Genomic DNA, 5,542 nt, shown 5'->3' on the forward strand with positions numbered 1-5,542 from the left:
AAAAGGCTTAATAGTTAGAACAGTTTTACACTCAATTCTCGACATCAATACAGTTTGTGCGTGCACCTTTTATTTTCAGAGAATTACCAGCGCAACGCATTTATATTTAAAGGCTATGTTCTCATATTTAGTACTTACTTCCATATTGTTGTCAACATGTTAACATGTAAAAGTATAAAGAGCAGTGGAAGCGAGGCCTCACTTTAATACATTGCATTTCAACCCGCGAGGTATCGGGTCAATTCGTGGCCATTGTATGAATGTCAGAGTTTATATACAGGTCATCACCGGAGTTCGCGGCCAGTAAAATAATAGTTATATAATAAATACGCTATCCGTGAACAAGGTGACCTGGAATTTTCTTTAGACCAGAAATATGTAGATTCTTAATGTGTTTTCAACAATACAATGATAAATATATAATTTTTGATTAATTTAACAATAATTATTCCACCATATTGACCAATGTATTAAGCATGAGCGCGATGATTATCGATACTGTTAATAATCGAATCAAATAGAAATGCCCGACAAACCACTAAAACAGGTTTGTTCGAAGAACGCGCCTATAAATACTGATACTTCTCGTGTGGCCAGTTGACTCGTATGTTTTAATTTCACTTCCATTCTTCTTTTGGTTTTCTGTTTTGTATCTATAGGTTTATGACCAGCAATATGTAATAATGTAAAATAAGCCGCGAAAACTCCGCGTAACATCCCGTACTGCGTGATGCAGCTAAGAACTGCACAGAAAAAAGACATTCACTATCCTTGATCTCATTCATTGAACTATCAACGCCGTAATCTTTTTTAAAGATATTTCTTGTTAAATTTACATAACACAGATTTGAGCTGAGTCAAGATACTGTCAAGATAAACATTCTGACCATGTTTTATCCTGACAGAGTCTTACATGTTTCCATCTAGAGCGCTAACACAATATTTTTATGCTTTGACCTGGTGATCTAGTTTTATATGCACAAGACTCAGATTAAAATTCAGCCCAACTATCCCCAAGAAACACATTCTAACAAAATGTCACCAATATTGAATCAAAAAGGTTGCATTGAGAGTGGTAACAAGCTTTTTCTAGAATTTGCAATAGTGACCTAGTGTTATTTCCTCATGTGACACAGATTCAAAATCAGCCTAGAAAATGTCAAGATAAGCATTTTGACAATGTGTTATGAAGATCTTGTTTTTTTTGTCTAGAATGGTAGCACTGTTTTTTATAGGATCTGATCTAGCGACCTAGTTTCTAAACGTAATAGACCCATATTCAAATATGGCCTAGATATTTTCAAGACACTATTTCTTTATGATTTAGCTATAAATGTGAACCCTTTAGTGGTAACAAGGTTTTACTAACATTTGACATAACTTAGTTTTTTGACTGATGTGATCCAGATGTAAACTCATCTTAGAACATATCAAGATCAACATTCTGACCAAATATGTTCTCAAGGATTTTCTAACATTTGACCTGGTGACCTAGATTTTAAACAAACATGACTTAGATTATTACTTGACCTAGATACACTGTGACTCCAATATAGCGCGGTAAATGTGGTCCAAGCCATGAAACAGCGTTATAAACAGATACCCGTTATAAGTGTTGAGCTCATTTATTGCAGGGGGCTTTAAAAAACAGGACTGTGTACTATAGCCTATAATATAGGTCCTTTTTATTTCCAAGCTGTGTTGTCATCCATAAATACATGTATATAAACCGAATCGTATCGCTGACAGTATACATACCGCTTTTCTAATGTGGACATTTATCTGATAATCCAATAAAGTTACATTCACTTAAAAAATAATAATCTTGAACATTTACGACGATAAATATGTTTAGGAATTTCATAAACACCACCATATACATGCCATTTTTTAGAAGTGTACAGAGAACAGTGCATTATGGGGCAGAGCTTTCATTGGAAGAGTGAATTTAAATTTAGATTGAATGCAATATGATACATGTACAAAGAAATTTTTTATTGTGTCATACGCACATGCAAAAAACGTGCTTCCCTGGGACTTTCTGATACCGGGCAAAAATGAAAGTGAATCTCTGTTAACAATTACACTGCGTTAGCATGTAAATATATCGCCTGGATTATTTAATTAATTTCTCATACACGAAACTGAAAGGTTAAATGCCTAAATAGTACACTGATAATGAAATGACAGAAAAACTTTTTTTATACTGTGCGCAGTATATTTCACAGCCACTCTTTTAATAGTCAAACAGCAATCATATCTAAGTAAGAATGTTTAAATCATTTTGAATAACTTTAATTTGATTATTATCCCGCTGGCACTTAACTCATATTGAAATTAGCACACCAAACCGCTCTGATAAGGAATACATGTAATAAACACTGACACGTGAGTTTTTCACACCTTTATTGACATTACACAACATATTAACACCAATTAGCTGTCAGTGTTGTTTGACCTCGAAGCGATTAATTTTCTGAAAATACATAAATTTGCATAACATGGATTTGAATAAGAAATGGAAAGTTGGAGAAAAAACTCCCCCCCCCCCCGTGTTATATTGGATTCAGCGTTATAAAAGATTTAATTGGAAATGATACTTCTTGAGTGGTAATATGGTTTTCCTATTTGATCTCAAACTCAGGCTAGATCACATCAAGATACAAATTTTGAACACGTTTGTCAAGATTGAGTAATAAATGTGGTCTCTAGAGTGCTAACAAGGTTTTTTACCATTTTACCTGTTGAGCTCGTTTTTTGCCCATGTGCTCCTGATTTAAACATAGCCTAGATTTAGTCAAACATAACATCCTAACCATGTTTTATGTTTTATCCAATTTCTTTGATGTTTATCAACATTCAATTAGGCCTCTAGACCAGAATCACCAGTAAACCTTAATTTTCAAATGGCCCTCACAAGTCTGTTTGGAGGGGTTCCACTGTGTTAAACATGTCTGGCAAGCTCATTACTATCATTTAAGTAGAAACAGAATATTTATAAAAACTGCATGATAGATGCCGTTGTGATAAGACTTGTACAGGCCAAACACATTTGTTTCACAATACAAAAAAAAGTCTAATGTCATTGATAAAAAATAACGTGGATCCATATAAATGTTAAACAATTATTTGAATTATGCAATACAATTACTTCACAAAATAGTATATCTCACTCAAATTAAGACGCATGTTTACAAACTTTATCAACAAATCGTTAGACTGTGTCATTGAAAAGTAAAATAATTCAATAATGGCCTTATTATGAGCAAACAGATGAACACTGTCACACCATCCAATTGAAGTTCAGTGAATACACTGTGGATATCTTAAATAAAGTCTGTCCAGAGTTTTTATGTCAAAATAAGTGAGTAGCACAGATCAAGCAAGCAGACAGATTCATACCTTTTTACATCCTAATTTTCTTCTACCTAGGGAACAAGGTGAGTTTTGTTTTTCTTTCATATAAGTTAAAATGAATATAACATGTTTGACAATTTTCAATCATGAAAACAAGTTTCTGCACAATAACTTAAAATTATTGATTAAATTATTGATCAAAATTTGGAATTGAAATACATGTATTTTTCAAGACGGATGAATGACATAGAGACCCCATTTAAATCGCCTTCAATTTCTTTTCAATTTTGAATGTCTATAGAGGGATAATACACGTTTTCGAGGGCATGATCATCTGCGTGCGCTCGAAAAATCTGTTCGGAACGGATTTTGAGAGCGCCCGCAGATGATCATGTCCGAGAAAACATGTATTTTTGCTATTATTGCATAAACAAATCACACAAACCAAAATAAATTAAAATAACATTGAAAACAATATGTCTTGTTCGTTCGACATCGAAAAAATAATTATATTATTTCATATGACGTCATACAGTTCAAGGTTGTGTTTTACATATGCCTCACTCTGTCATCATCAGAAGGTACATAAACACTTACGTTTACAGCATAGTCTTTTGAAAGTGTGGAGTAAATAACCTTAACTTCATAGACGTTGCCAATAAATCAAGCTGTTGACTGTTGTCAAGAGAGTGCAGATGGTATAATTTGGAAAGTAGATTGAAATATTCATTGTCTTTATCCGTGCATGCATGAGGAAAATGGTGCTCATTCAGTTCCCCATTTATGCTTGGAAAGTTGCCGAAGGCTGTAGTTATTAGCAAAGTTCATAATAACTTCATTGAATCCAATGAAAAATGGGAAGTAACTGCACGTGGACCAGTTTATGGATATGAAAAACACATAACATGGCGTGAACGACGCGTGAATTGCCTTGTTACTACACGATTTCTCCCATTCAAGCCCTCCTTTTGCCAAATTTCTGCACCCTGTCAGAGGGCATTATAGGTAGAGTTTATGCAATAATAATGAAACTACAGCTTATTTCACAAACAAGTCTATTATTCAAACATCTCAGTCAGATATGTATAGACAAATAACTCAGGAATAAGTGGATGACTTAAGGAATAGGATGAGCTGTGTTTGTGGTTCGATTTTCTTGCCTTGCCTATATATACAATTGTGTAAGCCTGGTCTCTTTTTAAAGACAATTCTGTCTTCTTCCTATAATTGCAGTAAAACATTTACTGTCTGGCAAATTCAAAGAAAGTAATATTCTCCCAAACACAAGCATCTTTGGCAACTGAGTTTCAGAGTGAAATTTCCGCAAAGCCACGTACTTCAGTAAAGGTGAGTTCCCACTGCCGATCCGATCAACTCGATCATCCCGATCACCGAAATTTTCCGACTAAACCCGACCAAGCTCGACTAAAAAGGGTAAACACAACTTTTTCTCGACCTCTTGTCGATAACACACGACCCCACACGAATATAATTCACGACGTCAACTCAACCATCTTTCTGATTTCCGCTCGATCGTGATGGTCGTACTACAGTTGTACAAAGCGAACTAAAATAACTCGGGTAGAGGTCGAGCGGATTGGGTACAGAGCTCGTGAATGGTCCAATAGCAATCAGGAAGTGATTGTGTACGGTTGAGTAGCTGTCGGGTAGCAGTCTAGTAAATCTGTACATCAAATCGAATAGAGGTCGAGTGGATCGTGTTGCGATCTAAAATAACTCGGGTAGAGGTCGAGAGGATCGGGTACAGATCATGTAAAAGATGTCAATCCGATCACCACACGATTGCTTCATGATCAACTCGATCTTCTATTCGACTAATACACGACCAACTCCCAAGTGCATCTCTATCTATTTCCTTCTCAACCGTTACTCGATTTTTTTTGACATGTCAAAAAATATCGGGTAGGAAGCCCGACCAATGCCGACCTACCCGACCGGCCCCGACCACTCATGCCGACTGAACCAGACCAGTACCAGACCGCTTGGTCGGGCTTAATCGAGTTGATCTGATCGGCAGTGGGAACCCAGCTTAAACGCAACCCAAATGTTCATCTTTCAATGTAATCCCCAATGAAATGCACCAAAATGTTGCAAAAACACATATGATGCAGGAAATAATCATAAAAAGAATGTGTGTGTTCGCTAAATTGCTTTTAAAATAAGA

The sequence above is a fragment of the Dreissena polymorpha genome, chromosome 1 (assembly GCF_020536995.1).
Source record: "Dreissena polymorpha isolate Duluth1 chromosome 1, UMN_Dpol_1.0, whole genome shotgun sequence".
NCBI lineage: Eukaryota > Metazoa > Mollusca > Bivalvia > Myida > Dreissenidae > Dreissena > Dreissena polymorpha.